General features: G+C 50.9%; 1 protein-coding gene across 1 annotated transcript in view; it reads left to right on the forward strand.

The window, feature by feature from the left end:
- The window catches only part of LOC138582000 (sterol regulatory element-binding protein 2-like), a 401726-nt gene that overhangs the window by 380080 nt on the left and 5214 nt on the right, over positions 1-16432 (forward strand). The gene's annotated exons all lie outside the window — the stretch shown is intronic.

Genomic DNA, 16432 nt, shown 5'->3' on the forward strand with positions numbered 1-16432 from the left:
CTACAAACCAGTGGGATAGCTTGCTAAAGTCTTACTGCCAGTAGGACTTTAGGAAAACTCCATTAACGCACTCCTGTACGTGTTCCCACGAGTCTCCCTCATTCCTCATGTTGTTGAGGACGTTCGGGAAATTAATGATCCTGATTGCTCCGGATTAGGCCAGGAGGACGTGGTACCGTAACTTCTGGACATGTCAATCTGTCTCCAATTAGTCTTCCTCAAAGGGCAGATTTGCTCACTCGGGAATGGAGGTCACATTCTCCACCCAGAAATCAGAACTCTGAACCTTCACGTTGGGTTTCTGAGAGGATGGGACTTCCTGGAAGACATAATGGATGTTTTGCTTTCAGTTAGGAGGACAGCAACTAAAGCTCTATACCTCTGCATTTGAAACGAGAATGCGTGGGAGGACACAAGCCTTTTAAAGAACACCTCTGGTAATGTTATTTCTACTGCATGTATTCCTCCTTGCCCTCCCAACTTACCCTTCTATCTGTCGGAGAATTTGTTATTTACACCTGCCTCTTTCAACGTTGGAGGTTCTTTGACCTTCACAATGGCTGTGCTGAAAGGGGGGGGTGGGGAGCATGAACTGAAGCAAAAGGCGTGGTGTGTGCTACTTATACCAGTGTCTGTCTCGGCCGAGAGCGGGTTGGAATCCACAGAGGGACCTAGAGAGGATTACTCACAGTGCCTTCTGCTGTTGAAACGTTTCCAAAGCTGCAAGTAGGATATCTGATATATCAAAGGTGTGTAATAATTGGGAGGAACATTCAATAGAAAGAGCATTACCAGGGATAAATAATTTGTTGTTCTGTCCACCTGCTTGGTGGTTCAGACAGCGATGGACAACCTAAAAACATCCATGTTAACTTCTCTGCCACTGGATATGGAGAGCAAGAGGCTAGATGTTTGGATGTAATTTCCTCCTCTGGTAGCTTTGCCCTAAGAGTGAGAAAGGCTTCCTGTGCCTTGGACACATTGTTTTGACCGCTGGTCAGCAGTCTTGGGGGCAGCAGATCACATGCCAGACAGGAAGGTAAGAGAGGCGTTTGATACCCTGATCCGGCATGGTAGCCCTTCCAGCGTTTTTTTTTGCCTCCAGACAACCTACTGGTGGAGGTGGCTTGACAGCTTCCAACGAAGGGTGTGATAGAACTAGTATCATGCTCGGAACAAGGCAGAGATTGGTATTCAGTTTATATTCTAGTTCCCAAGTAGGGCAGGGCCTGCATCCTATATTTTATCTGAGGCTGTTAAATTAGTACCTGTGCAAGGACAAATTCAGTATTGGCTCTGACCCAGATCCTCCATGGCCTCGATCTGCAGGACTGGTTGGTTTCACTGGATCTTCAAAATGCTGTCTTCTATGTGCCAATTCACATAAAGCACAGGAAGTACCTGAGATTCAATGTTCGCCATTGCCATTACCAGTGCCAGGTCCTGCTGTTCGGTAGCAAGGGTCTTCAAGCTTCTCGCAGGGGTCTTTACTAGCCTCAGGATGGACAACCTATTGTTCCCTACCTAGATGAATTGCTTGTCTGAGCTCTCTGTTTCTCTCGCTCTGTTTCTCTCGCTCTGTTTCTCTCGCTCTTTCTCTCGCTCTCTTTCTCTCGCTCTCTCCCCCCATGACTGTTGCACAGCCTTGCCTTATTATTATGGTATTTATTGAGCACGGAGCACTTCTCCGGCATTGGATCTTTCACAGATTCACATGCCTGAATATTCCCCGTCGTCAGACTGGGAATCCTCGGTAATTTAAATACAAATAATATAAAAACGTCTTCCTATAAGAAGAAAAGCTAAATGAGGTGGCAGGGATTAGGCTCTACACCAGTCGGCCACCTTCAGATTTTTCACTGTGCCTACAGATCAGGGTAATCCTCTTCAGATCTCTGAGCACATTTTTTTTCAAAACTAATTCTAGAAATTTTTGTCATACTTTTTAAGATTCATTTTCACTGGGGCTTCCTGGTACAACTCTGAGATCAAGATTCTGTCACTTACCACCTAAAAAGTTGAGTTCCATAGATTCAGAGCGCGCATTGCAGCTTCAATAGTCATATTCAGAATGTCCAGAAGACATCGTAGATGATGTCAGGGACCCTGATGAACCATTTTATGGAATTTTCCGACCCCGACAGTCATGGCGATGAGCCAGCAGAGGGTGAACTGCCTCGGGACATGCCAGACACAGACGACGGATTCTATTGCCATTGAGAAGCAGAAGAAATGTGACTCACCGGGGGGCATCGTCCCCTCCGGAGGATATATCTTTTCATTCCATAATGGCAAAGTCGGCAGAGATCTGCAAGATACAAGTCTCCACAGAGGAGAGGCATCGGTCCTCTATGAGCACAGAAACAAGACGACACACTATTGCCATGATACCAATATTTGAAACCATTTGGGACGCAGGTGAAAGATCCTTGCCACTCTGTTGTCCACTCTTTTGCTGGTGGCAAGACTGGAAAAGAAATACAAAGCACCAGAGACTGCCCCGTTGTCTCAGAGGCCATCCTAAACACAATTCCGTCGTCAGGAGTGGCATAAACTAGAAGCGATGGGGCGCAAGGTTTCAACGGCAGCATCGTTGACGGTGCGAGTCAGCAACGCCATGGCCGCAAGGCTGGATGGAGAATTATGGCTCTGCATGTCCCGTCTCATTAAATAACTTCCAGAGAAGTTTCAGGAAGAGGCCAAGGGCATTATCACAGACTGTGAAGCGGTCTCGGAACACATGATCGACACATCTTTGGACACCGCACACTGCGGCTTCAGGCAGATGGGAGCAGGCAGTCTTGAGGCGCCAAGCCTGGATGAAGGCCACAAGTTTCAGGCTGGAGGTACAGGTGCGGGACCTAGACATGCCCTTCAACAGACAAGACCTATTTGGAAAGAAAATATATGACCACTTGAAGGGCATCAAGGCCGACACTGACACTGCTAGGGCGATGAGCTTGTTAAAGGACAAGAATTGCCATCTTTTTCGTCCCTTTCCAAGTACAGGTCATACGGCAGATCGTACCAGGGTTAAGCATCCTCATCGACCTCCTTCCAATCAGGGGGTAGATATCAACAATGTTCCACCAGGTACCAGAACCAACGTGGCAAAAGGGGTTCAGGGAAGGAACTAGACCAAAAAGAGCTGACTCGTACTCATCGTGTCTTCCACATCACAGTGGAAGGACGCGTCTCGCTGCACCTCAATCATTGGTAGGCCATAACATCAGACAAATGAGTGTTTCAAGTTATAAATGGGGGACATAGCATAGACTTTCTTCAGCAACCACCACCTAGACCACCGCCAAGAAAAAGCATTCCCCGGCTGCTGGGGGTAGAAGCTGCCAAGCTTTTACAAAAGGCAGCCATAGAGCGGTTACCACCTCTACAACGGGGGAAGGGATCCTATTCCCACTTCTTTCTAGTAAAGAAAAAAACAGGCAGTCGGGCCCAATACTAGATTTACGGGCCCTCAACAAGTTTGTCTAAAATTCAAAATTAACTCCCTTCAACTTGTCCTTCCGTGGCTCAAGAAGGGCGATTTCCACGCTACCCTAGACTTGGAGGAGGCCGTCCATGTACCCATCCATCCCACAGACAGTACCTCCAGTTCACTGTCGGCAACCAACATTTCCAGTTCAAGGTACTTCCTTGCGGGCTAAAGTCTGCACCAACTGTGTTTACCAAATACCTGGCCTCAGTGGCTGCTCACCTCAGGCGCTCTGGGATAAAGGTTTTTCCATACCTAGACGACTGGCTACTGAAAGGAAGCTCCCTGGAAACTGGCAGAGGCAGTGAACAAACAACCCTACACCAGAGTAGCCACAATGCGAAAACTCATTGCATGGTTCAATGAGAGAGCAAGTTACACTGTCAGACAATACAAGTTCCTCCTGGGCATGATGTGCTCCTGTATTTCCCCCGTACCAAATTGCAGACTGAAGATGAGACCGCTTCAGGAGGAACTAGACAGCCAATGGGCTCAACACAACGGATCATGGGAGGACATTGTGCAGCTCATGCCAAATGTTCACAAAGCCCTTGAATGGTGGGCCAAACACTCATCTTCTACAAGGTTTACCCCTCCACCAACCCACATCCACTCTACTCTTGAGGATGGACACTTCCCTCACGGGTTGGGGGGGCCCATCTGGGCAATTTACAAGCCAGCAGGGTTTGGTCATTGGCAGAAACCTGTCTACACATAAATGTGCTGGAACTCTGGGCCATCCGGTGGGTGCTAAAATCCCACCTGCCAGTACTTTCTGGACAGATTGTGAAAGTGCAGACCAGCAAGACCACGTTAATGCACTTCACAAACGAACAGGGCGGCACCCGGTCCAGGATCATCTTGATGGAGGCTCAACAGCTCTGGAACTGGGCTATACACCACAAGATACAATTGAGGGCAGAACATCTTCCTGGCAAGGACAATGGCTTGGCAGACAAACTCATCCGACAATTCCTTCATTCCCACAAATGGGAATCAACGACTGCGATCTCGACAGATTATTCCTCAGATGGGGAAAACCCACCATAGACCTTTTTGCAACCCACGCAAACAAGAAGTTCGATCAGTTAGCTTCCAGGTATCCATAGAAATACTCAGTGGACGACGCGTTCTCCATACAATGGAAGGGGAAATTCCTGTATGGGTTCCCCCAACACCTTTAATCCTGTGGGTGCTGTGCAGGATAAACTAACAACCCTGTACAATAATACTGATGGCACTGATGTGAGCATGACACATTTGTTACACTGTATGCCTTCAACTAGCACTGCAGAAGCCTTTTCGCCTCCAGCCTCACCTGCACCTATTGTCTCAATACAGGAGCAAACTACTTCACCACAACCCGGCCAGCCTGTCCCTCCAGGGCTGGCTCCTCAGTAGTGAAAATTCCACAATCTCGTCCTAAACACCGAATGCTGGGGTATACTGCAAGCTGCCAGGGCTCCGTCCACCAGACGGACATATACTAAGAAATAGAAATGGTACAGATCCTGGTGTTCAGAAGCTGGCACAGATCCCTTATCAGCATCTGCAGAACAGATCTTACCTTACCTTCTACATTTAGCAAGGAATGGTTTGGCAATTTCCTCTATCAAGGTCCATCTTTCGACCATCTACGCTTATACCACCAGGCCTCGTCAACACTCTCGTGGCATACCCGGCGGTCAAAACCTGCATTAAAGGGCTCATGGGCTCTTTTGCCAAACCGAACAATTGCTTCTACCTGGAGTATTAACAGTCTTAGTTGCGCTAAAGAGAGCGCCTTATGAGGCTATTCACAGGTGTGACATTACATTATCGTGGAAAACAGCCTTCTTGGTGGCAGTCACCTCGGCCAGGCGTATTGGGGAGCTACAAGCACTATCCACCGAACCGACCCTCATAATCTTTCAGAAGTCTACAACCTCGCCCTAAATTCATTCCCAAACTCGTGTCTGAATCCATTTTAGCGGAAATAATTCTTTTGCTCACTTTCTTTGGGAGCCCAGCAACCGCAGCGGAGTGGACGCTGGATTCACTCGATGTGGCGAAGACACTCAAATTCTGCATTGAGAGAACAAGAGAATTCAGTACTTCAACAAGACTTTTTGCCACCTTTGCAGGGCGAACCATGGGTCAATGCAGATCAAAACAGTCTGGCATGTTGGGTTTCAAGTTGCATTACTCACTGTCACCAAATCAGAAATAACCCTCTGCCAGCCACGCCTACGGCACACTCCACCAGATCGAGAGTGGCCTCAACTGCATTTCAAACAGGAGTGTATTTGAAGAACATCTGCCGGGTGGCCACCTGGAGCACCCGCCACATGTTTGCCCGTCATTACTGCTTGGAAGAAGACAGCAGAAGGGAGTCTGCAGTAGGACAAGCAGTGCTTCAGCACTTAATCACCTAAGGTAGGAGCAGCTTCTTGATCCTGGACTTTGATTCTTGTTTGTTCCCACCATCCCTCTGTGTGTTCTTTCTGGTAGCCTTACTGTGTACGCTATAAGGTTGTTACACAAGTTCTATATAGTGCATGCACACACAGGTGCAACCTTCCGGCTATCAGACCTGTTTGAAGATTTTTGACTGCTTGGTATTCTATTCAAGAATATGAATCGCGAAGGATCCAATGCTGGAGAAGTCGTAGTTACTTACCTGTAACTGTATTTCTCCAGCATTGATATCTTTCATAGATTTATTCACATGCGCCTGCCCTCCTCCCCTGGGGAGAGGCTGCTCACTCTCCAGTCAGTCATCTGTTACTAGCCTTCACGGGTCAAAATCTGAAGATGGCTCACTCGGATGGAGCCCAAGCCCTTCCACCTCATTGGTTGGGGCCTAAAAGGACCAAAGGAGATGGAGGTACTCCACGGGTGAAGGGCTACACAGGCCCTATGGGACTCTATGGGTGTAGTTTTTCTTCCAATAGGAAGATGTGTTTATATTATTTTTTTAAATTTAAATTAGAGGATTTCCAGTCTGACAACAGGGACTATTCAAGCATGTGAATCTGTGAAAGATACTAATGCTGGAGAAATAGAGTTACAGGTAAGTAACTAAGACGTCACAATCATAGGGGGAAGAACACAGTGAGGGAAGCAGGGTAAAAGGAACTGGGGTGCCAACAGGGGGGGATAGGCAATTGGCAGCAAGGGATTTACAAGCAACCAGGGGAGAAAACCGTGAGCAGCAGATCAGAGTCTCAGATAGTGTAGGGAGTATAGGGTGTGCAGATCAATGTGTTGGGGAGCCATTCATTGAAGAGGAATGTCTTGAACTCTTTCCAGAACTGTAGAAGCGATGGGGCATTTTTTTTGTTGATGGGGAGGAGGTGCCAGAGTCTTGGGGAATGCACAGAGAAGAACTGTATTCTGCTATTTTTGTTCCTGCCCAGGCGGAGTTAAAGTCTGCACATGTCCTTGCGTTTGATGGGTTACAGACCTCTGGAGATGCTGAGTTTCTCAGTGAGGTAGCTTAGGGATTTCAGGATGACAGCCTTATAGATGATGCAACAGGATTTTAGGACGATACCGCCTTGCAGTGAGAGCCAGTGCAGTTCGATGGGTGTCGGGGTGATGTGGTCGAATGTGCGGAGTCCTTTGAGTCATGCTACTGCATGCAGGACGCATCTCGGGGGTGCTCAAGGGCTTTGACTACAGTCCATGCAGGTGAGAAAGGTGGTACCAAGTCGTTTGCGTCTTCCTTGCTATGTGCTGTTTGAAGTTGGTGTTGTCGATGTCGTATCCAAGGCACTTGGCACAGTTGACAAGCTCGGGTGTGAAGCCCTCGAGGTTCATAGAAGAGAGCCAGGTCTAGATGTCAGGGTGTTTGTGTTGTTGGTCAGCAGTAGGAATTCAGTCTTGAAAGGATTCCACTTTAGGTAAGCACTAGACATCCACGACTGGATCAATGTGAGGCAGGCCCTAAGCCTGTGGATGTCTTCCTTGGAGTATAACTTGAGGTAGAGCTGTGTGTCATTTACATATTTGTGGATGTTGTGAGGAATGTTCTCCGGCATGGGGTCTGGCATGGATTCACATGCTCATGAATATTTCCCGTCAGTCTGAAAATCCTTGGTAAAGAAAAAAATCTGTTGCAGTTTCGTTTCTGAACTGTCTTTCTGCTATTAACCAATCACTGGTCTCTGGGTCATACTGCCCCCAGCCTATGACTGCCCTCTACCAAAGCCCCTCCTCTGGCAGCCATCTTCAGATTTTTACCGCACGTTCAAGTGTTGGGAGTCCTCGTGCTATATCTCTCGAGCTTTTACTGCGTTTTGCGATTTTTTTTTTTTGAAGTGTTTACTCTTATTTTTTCAGTCAATCGAGCCTCAAGCTCCACCGATTCTACTTCCGATCAACGGGGACCCATTTTGGAATTTTCTACGCCCCTCAAGGGTGAGTTTTTGTCGAGTTTTCACTTCTTGGAGGATTCCGGAAGATCTTTGAGGCCTACAATGCGTGGGCACGGCCCAGGACAAGGGAAACATGACGCCCGGATCCAAGCTTTTCAGGAGCTGCCCTGGATATGGATTAAAAAATGTCTTTAACGAAGATGAGCACTCTCGGTGCCTCTACTGCCTTCACGACGACAAATCGCACATGGAGAAGGACTGTGCGTTCTGTAAGAATATGTCCGAACGGACAATGAAGGATCGTCGTACTCGACTCACCAACTGGCTGGAGGGGAAGAGCCCAGCAGCAGGTGAGAAGAAGAAGAATTCCGAGCGCTATTCTAAGACCTTTGAGGGCGCTCTGGCGCCGGGGGCCCAATAGAAGGCAAAGCACCGCGATGGTTCGAGCTCTTTGGCTGCCAGGCAGGGCGCAATGTCACTGACGCCATCAACCACGAGCCAATGCTCTGGCTCGGGGAAAAGGAAATCGGGGAACCCGGGTAAGCTTCGGGAGAAGTCCCGGTTGATCCGACGGCGTCCGAGGGGGAGCGAGGCAGCAACCCTCCCCCCAAGGTGAAGGCCTCGGGTGTGCCCAAAGTCGCAAAGGCCCTGATTCACCCGGCTAAGGCCTCGATCGAGGGAGTCGTGGTGGCCCTGCCGAAGCCTGCGGAGGCTAGCCCAGTGGAGATGACCTCCAGGCCTAGAGCTTACCTGCCACCATGGAGGGAATCCTCTTTTCAGCTTATCGATAAGACCCCCGTGAAGCCCCGGGTGGAGAAAGTGCGGGGGGGGCATGGTAGCCATAACGGACACAGATACCACCTCTGAAGATGAGCTGGCTGGTGTGGCAAAGATCCTGGACAAGAGGTTTGAGGAGGTCCAGTCCTACAGGAGGGATCCCGACGAGGAGGACGTAGGTGCTGACGAGGAGCCACGGACCGTGGAGGAGATGGAGGACCCTACTCCCCAGCCGGCGCTCCCGTCACAACCGGTGCCTATGCCAAAAGACAACTCAGGAGCGATCTTGATGGCTATCCAGGCCATGTGTACGGAGATAAGGACAAGGTTGCCCTTACCCCCAGCGGACGATCCAGCGGCGCCTGGACCGTCGGGAAGCCCACCGAGCAAGCGGAGGCGAATCAATCCCCCTCCCCCTTTCCAGCCTTCACCTCCTTACCCTCCACCGAGGGATGACACGGGAATGGAGACAGCGACGACGGGGACGGATGACGACAGTGGTGATGAGGGGACGGACCTCCCACAACCCCCTGAACGCCCCCTTTATCCCCCCCGACGAAATTAGCTCCTTCCACGCCATGATTGCCAGGGCATCGGAGCTCTTCCAACTCTGCCCTGAGGAGCAGAAGGAGGGTTTCCTCTACCAACGGCGAGAGGCCAAGAGGAAGACTGTCCTTTCAGTCCCATTACTGGACATCTGGAACGAGGGACTGACGCTGCTGAAGAACCCATCCACGGCTCCTGCTAAGAGGAATCGGTACGAGAAGAAGTACCGGGGCCAGGACTCCGCCCCTGTATGCCTCAGGGCACAACCGTCCCCGGATTCGGTGGTCTCCGCAGCGGCCAAGAAGAAATCGGCGGGGACGGCGGCATCGACTTCTACTTCCCCACCGGACGGCGAGGGAAAGAAGCTGGATGCCATGGGACGATGGGTCATATCGTCGGCGGCGACGACCATTAAAGCGGCCAACGCCCTCGCGATCGTGGCACGCTACGACAGAGAGCTGTGGCTTAAGATCGCTCCACTCCTGGACTTCCTTCCAGACGACAAGAGGGCGGAGGCCCTGGAAATCCTTAAAGAAGGCGAGGTGGCTTCGGACCACACCATCACGGTAGCTACGGACATTGCTGACACTGGTTTTCGCCAGATGGGCAACAGCGTTTGCCTTCGCCGATGTGGTTGGCTCAAGGCCACTGATTTCCGTCAGGACGTACAGACCAGGGTACTGGACATGCCCTTCGACGGGAACAACCTGTTTGGCAAGACGGTGGACGACTCACTGCAAGCCATCAAGGCGGACACCGAGACAGCCCAGGCCTTGGGCTCTCTCCAACAACGGCGGCCGCCCTTTCGGACCTCCGGAGGCAAGGAAGGTGCCTCCAAAGGATTCAGTGGCGGTTCCTCGTCGTACCGTCAAGCGGCCCGCTCCTCGTCGCAGGGAGCCTACAGAGGATGTGGCAAGACCGGAGGATCCCGTCGTCGCCGCCAAGGAGGCCAAGGCGGCAAGGCCGTGACGAAACAGAACTGAACCGGCCGTGACGTCAGGCCCCCACCCGAGCACCCCGGTGGGAGGCCGGCTGGCGAAATTAGTCAGTGTGTGGGAATCCATCTCCACCGACCGTTGGGTGATAGATGCCCTGGCCCACGGGCACACTCTGGAATTTCAAGTGTCCCCGTCTACCACCCGTGGCCAGGAAGGAAAATCCCGTCCCACAGCTACTTCTGGAGGTACGAGAGATGCTACGAAAGGGAGCCATAGAACTCGTCCCAAAGAGGCTCTGGGGCTCTGGAGTTTACTCACGGTACTTCCTCGTCCGAAAGAAGACCGGCAGTTGGAGACCCATCCTGGACCTTCGCTGCCTCAACAAATACATCAAGTCCCAGAAGTTCTGGATGGTCACCCTTCAGCATGTGCTGGGACAGCTGGAGGAGGGCGATTTCCAGTCGTCGCTGGACTTGGAGGACGCTTACTTCCACATTCCCATACTCAAAGGACACCTGCGATTCGTGGTCCAAGGGCGACACTATCAGTTCAAGGCCCTGGCCTTCGGGATGAAGTCGGCACCGAGGGTCTTCACCAAGTGCCTGGCACCAGTGGTGGGGTGGATGCGCCTGCAGGAGATCCACATATACCCCTATCTGGACGATTGGCTCATCCGAGCAAAGTCAAGAGAACTCGCCGTCGATCATGCAGCGAAGACCGTCCGCCTGCTTACGGATCTGGGTTTCTCGATCAACTTCGCAAAGTCCCACCTGGTACCGTTGCAGAACACCCTGTTCCTGGGAGCAAGACTCGACACAATGGCGCGGTTGGAAGTGGCCAGGGTGAGGTCCATCAAGTCCCTGCTCAGCAAGAGGTCGTCATGCATCTACCTCGTGTGCCTGTGCTGGTTGCGGATGCGTCCACTGCAGGAGTTCCTCGACACCCGTTGGATGCAAGTGGTGGGCAACTTCGAAGACAGGATCCCTCTCAACGAGACTTTCCGCCAAGCGATCCGGTGGTGGGGCACCCGCGCGCATCTAGCGGCGGGTATGGACTTCCAGACCCCGGCGCATCAGGAAACTGTGACGATGGATGCCTCCCTGGAAGGATGGGGTGTGCACACCGGAGATCACCACGCAAGAGGCCTTTGGCTCCCGGAGGAAAGGTCACTACACATTAAAGTCCTGAAGCTCCAAGCCGTTTTCTCGGCCCTCAGATAGTTCCCTCTGTCCCTCAAGGGCAAGGTGGTAAGGTTCTTCACCGACAACACCACCACAATGTTCTACATCAGAAAGCAAGGGGGCCCAAGATCCCCAGCCCTATCCAAGGAAGTGCAGGACCCTTGGCACTGGGCCGTTGCCCAAGGGATGTTCCTGGTACCCTTCCATCTGGCAGGAATAAAGAACACCATCGCCGACTCACTCTGCAGGGAGCTGCGCTCATGCCACGAATGGGAACTACGGCAGGATCAGGTGGATCTCCTATTCCGACGGTGGGGCAATCCCCATATAGACGTTTTCGTGACGGTGACTTAACGCCAAGTGCCAGAGTTCGCCAGCAGGTTTCTCCAGCCGGGAAGCATGGGCGATGCCTTCTCAGACGGCCTGTTCCTGTATGCGTTCCCTCCATTGCCGTTGCTGCTGTGACTCCTCAGTCAACTCAGACGGTCCCGGTGCAGGATGATCCTTGCCACACCGGCGTGGCTGAGGCAGATCTGGTTCCCGGACCTTCTGGACATGTCGGTGTCCCCCCCCCTGGTCAAACTACCGACTGACGCGGATCGTCTCACAAGGGAAGGAGGTGCCATCCTCCATCACGACCCGGGATCGCTGTACCTGCAGGCCTGGCTCCTGCAGCACTCGATTTCGGAGGGTACGATATTCTGGCGGACTGCAAGGAGGTGCTTGTGAAGGCCAGGGCATCCTCGACTCTCAAGTGCTATGGACACAAATGGAAGAGGTTCTCTGTCTGGTGCCGTGCACAGAAGATTAACCCTCTGCGGATTACAGCCCCTCAAGTGCTGCCGTACCTGCTGTCCCTGGCCAAGGCGGGGCTGGTGCACGCCTCCATCAAAATCCATCTGGCAGCGATCTCCCGCTACACCAGAACTCTGGGGCAGTGATCTCTGTGGTCTCATCGCCTGGTGAAGGAGTTCATGAAGGGACTGTTCTGATCGTTCCCGCCAGTGAAGGCTCCGGCCCCGGCGTGGGAACTCAATGTGGTGCTGACCAGGCTCATGGGGCCGCCATTTGAGCCTCTGCTTTCGGCGCCGTTGAAGTTCCTATCGTGGAAGACAGCATTTCTTGTTGCCATCACCTCCGCACAATGAGTGGGAGAGATCCAGGCCCTGTCCTGTAAACCTCCATACCTGACTTTCCACGACACAAGGGTAGTGCTGAGGATGCACCCCTCCTTCATGCCCAAGGTGCCGTCGGACTTCCATCTCAACGAGCCCTTGGTGTTATCCGTTTTCTTCCCGTCGCCGGCTGAGAGGACTTTGCACTCGCTGGATGTAGCTCGAGCGCTGAAGTTCTACGTGGACCGCACAAAGAGTTTCCGAAAGACCTCACAGCTGTTTGTGAACTTTGGACCTGTGAACCAAGGGAAGGCCCTCTCGAAGGCATCCATTTTCAGATGGCTCTCCGGCTTCATCTTGCGCTGTCACTGGTTGGCAAACCGACCGTTGCCCGGCCGTCCGAGAGCCCATTCAACCAGAGCGATCGCTGCTACCACAGCGTTCCTGTCTGGTGTGCCCCTGCTGGACATCTGCAGGGCTGCTACGTGAAGGTCGGCGCACACCTTCACGAGGTTCTACTGCGTTGACCGGGATTCCAGGGAGGAGTCCAGAGTCGGCCAGGCAGTGCTGCGCTACCTGTTCGCTTGAAAGTGAGCCTGGTGAGGAGGTAAGAGATGCTTAACGTTGAGCCTTGCCACCTCTCGTGGTTGTGCATGTGTGTACTGCTACATATTCTTGTATTCATGAGCATGTGAATCCATGCCAGACCCCATGCTGGATAAGGAACAAGTTACTTCCCTGTAACTGTTTTTCTCCAGCATGGGTATCTCTGATGGATTCACATGCAACTCTCCCTCCAACCCCTCTGCGGCTCTTCTCTTGGTCCTACTGCCACTTTACGTGCTACCAAATCTGAAGATGGCTGCCAGAGGAGGGGCTTAGGTAGAGGGCAGTCATTGGCTGGGGGCAGTATGACCCAGAGACCAGTGATTGGTTACTAGTAGCAAGACAGTTCAGAAACAAAACTGAAACTGATTTTTTTTCTTTACCAAGGATTCCCAGCCTGACGACAGGGAATATTCATGAGCATGTGAATCCATGCCAGACCCATGCTGGAGAACAACAGTTACAGGTAAGTAACTTGTTCCTTTCGAGGGGTTGTGGGGTCCTTGCTTAGAGAAGCAATGCAACTGTGGTTTTGGGCTCTGGAGAATGGTATCTGACGCCTGCTCACCTTGTCGGAAGAGAGAATGTCATAACGGATTCCTTGAGCAGGCAGACTTCGGCCTCTCAAGTGGGACCACTGTCAGGAAGTTCTGAAGCTCTTCTCCCAATGTTGCACTCACAGGTGGATCTCTTTGCTTTCACTGTTGCACAGGAAGTGTGACCTAGAACAGGGGTAAAACATGTAGAGGTAGTACAATATGGGTTCACTATGTCCAACAGACTCATGAGTGCTCCCAATGTCCAGGATCCTTTTTAGGTTTAAACTGCATAGTCCCAGAAGAGCATGTTTCCCTCCAAGGAGGGAAACGAAAGAAACGTGCAGTGTTAGTGTATATCTTGAGGCAGAAGTGTAATGCATAGTTTAAACATCCCTAATACATCGGAGGTATTCACTGAAATCCCTGGACCTTGGAGGTACCCAGCAAAATGTCACAGTTCAGGGAAATAATTCAGTGTCGCTTGTAGGAGTTCCAGTGTCTGTCCTGTTATTTCCTAGGTAGCACTTTTTACAAAGTCTGTGGGTGGCCCTTTGGTTATAGTGAAAAGCCAGGCGAGTTGCTGTTCCTCTCCCTAACTACTATGAAGAATGTAGCTAAGCTCAGGGGACAACATGGTAACCCTAAAGGTGAGAGCCAGTGCTGAGCTGGAGTCCCAGCAACCACGGGTGAAGAGAAGCAGAGCAGGATTGAGCCCCCAATTTAAAGAAATTGGGAAATGGGCTGGCCAGGACATGTAGAACCCATGGATATGAGGGTGGGTATCTTCAATAAAACCTACGTGCCAGAAGTGGTATACTCGCTGTTTGCTTCATAAAGTCTGTTCCCAGACAACAGAACAACCCTGTAAGTACAAATCTTATTTTGCAGGGCAAGAAAAAGGATCCGGTCACCCAAGGACTTAAAGTAAGCCAGTGATGACCTGTAAGGCCCAAAGGAGGAACAGTCATCCTTCCTAGGATAGGGACCCACCATTCTCGGAAGGAATCGGCTATATTGCTCCAGGAGAATGGAGGAACTTGTGCACCGTAGACCCTGGTGGCTCAGCTGGCAAACGAGGATGGCACACCTGCAAAAACTACCCTGCAGTCGGACAACAGCAGTGTCGACCCAGGATGGCTAGAGAAGCCGATTTGGCAGGTGGTCCCAACACCCATGCACGCAGTGGCAGCTTCCAAATCCAACGCAAGAGTCTGACGTTAAACTGTGGTTAATGGTCCCAGGATGGAAGGCCTGGCCGCAGCATATGAAGACCATCAACAGGTTGAGGAAGACCTAGGAAGGACGCACTGCTCTGGTTTTCATATTTGGGTGCTAAGGCAAGAGACACCAGACCCCACCGGTATGGTGAGACTGGGTTTTCGATAAATCAACAATGCATTTTGTTGCCAAAATTGTCCAGAGGTAAGCCTGCTTTCTTTCCAAAACCCCAGCAGAACTGAGTGTTTGATCAGTATTCCCCTATATGTACCTTAACTAGTAGGGGCTGGACTCTGCCAGCCCACCAGTGCCACTGGGGGATTTAAAACGCACGTTTTGGTAGCCAGCCAATCTGGTTGGCCTCAAAAACTGCCAAACGCCCATGCCCTCCTCCACAGGAAGTGTGATGGCCTGCCCAGGACCTAGTTGTAGACTATTTCAAATCGCTATAGAGGACACCATCTTTGGCTCCCAAAGAGCCTGCATGTACATGCCCACCATTTTAGGGTGCCTCGTGGGTTCCCTGAACAAATGAAGCCCCTAAAAATGAGTAGGGCTTATATAAAAAAAAAAACATTGTACTGGAATGGCTACCATAAAAGTACTTTGGGCTATTAGCTGCCACCTGCCTATACCCTAAAATCAACGCAGGGCAAAATAAACACCATTGGTCTTAAAGGGGGGGGGCGATTTAGGAAGCACCCATAGGCCGGGGAGCCTTATGAGCGACCCAGGACCATACACTCTTAAGGAGCGAAAAAGGGATGTGGTGGCAGGAGGACTACAGCAGGAGTCCATCTGACCACCAAAATCAATTAGAAATCCCCTAAAAAAAAAAAAGGCGGAGGCGATGTGTAAAGATTAAGCTGTCCCATTAAAAAAGACTACTGAGCCCCCAAAAATGCAATTCTACCTTAACAATACCCATGTTGAACTAAGACTGCATGTAGGTAGCCTTTACATTTAAAATGTGTGCTTTGGGGGAATACATAAAAAGCATCTTTCTGATGAGCCCCAGTCTACTATGCAGCTCATACCTTTACTCTTGCCTCTAGGGGGTTCTGATGGTTTCAGGCTTGAGGGCCAGGGTCACGGGGACGCTTGTTCAAGGTGGTTAGAACAGACGAATGGAATATTGATGGTTGAGGGCACAAGTAATATTCACTGCATTGCCAAGTTGCTCAGAAGTATGAGGGTACTGAAGTGATGGGGCATTTTACAGCCTAAAGCACGTTTTTAAAATGGCTTTGAAGGATATTTTTTTTCAAATGCAAAAAAAAGTGAATATTGCTCTTTTTCCATCATGACTTGAATATGTGGTCCACAGAGATTAAATTGCATTGATAAAACTGTTTTTGTGACTGTTGTCTGGTTGTGAAGGAGCATGCTGTACTTCCTGATAGGCTACCTGTATGTGATACTGTAATGGCGTCTTGTGGTTGCCAGGAGTTTGACCCTGCTTCTCAGGCAAGTGGTCCTAGTTGACTATCAAAGTGGTCCGCAAGAGGTAAGGTTCCATAATGAACTGGCATAAATTGTGAAGTTTGCAATTTGAATCCACTTTTTTGTTCTGCTCCCTCAACTCTATTGACACCCAAAGCAACTGTGTGTGAGTTTGCTAGAACTGTGAAGTGTTGGCATCTACCAGATGCTAGCAGTAA

The sequence above is a fragment of the Ambystoma mexicanum genome, chromosome 3q, assembly GCF_040938575.1.
Source record: "Ambystoma mexicanum isolate Mex_15411 chromosome 3q, UKY_AmexF1_1, whole genome shotgun sequence".
NCBI classification, from domain to species: domain Eukaryota; kingdom Metazoa; phylum Chordata; class Amphibia; order Caudata; family Ambystomatidae; genus Ambystoma; species Ambystoma mexicanum.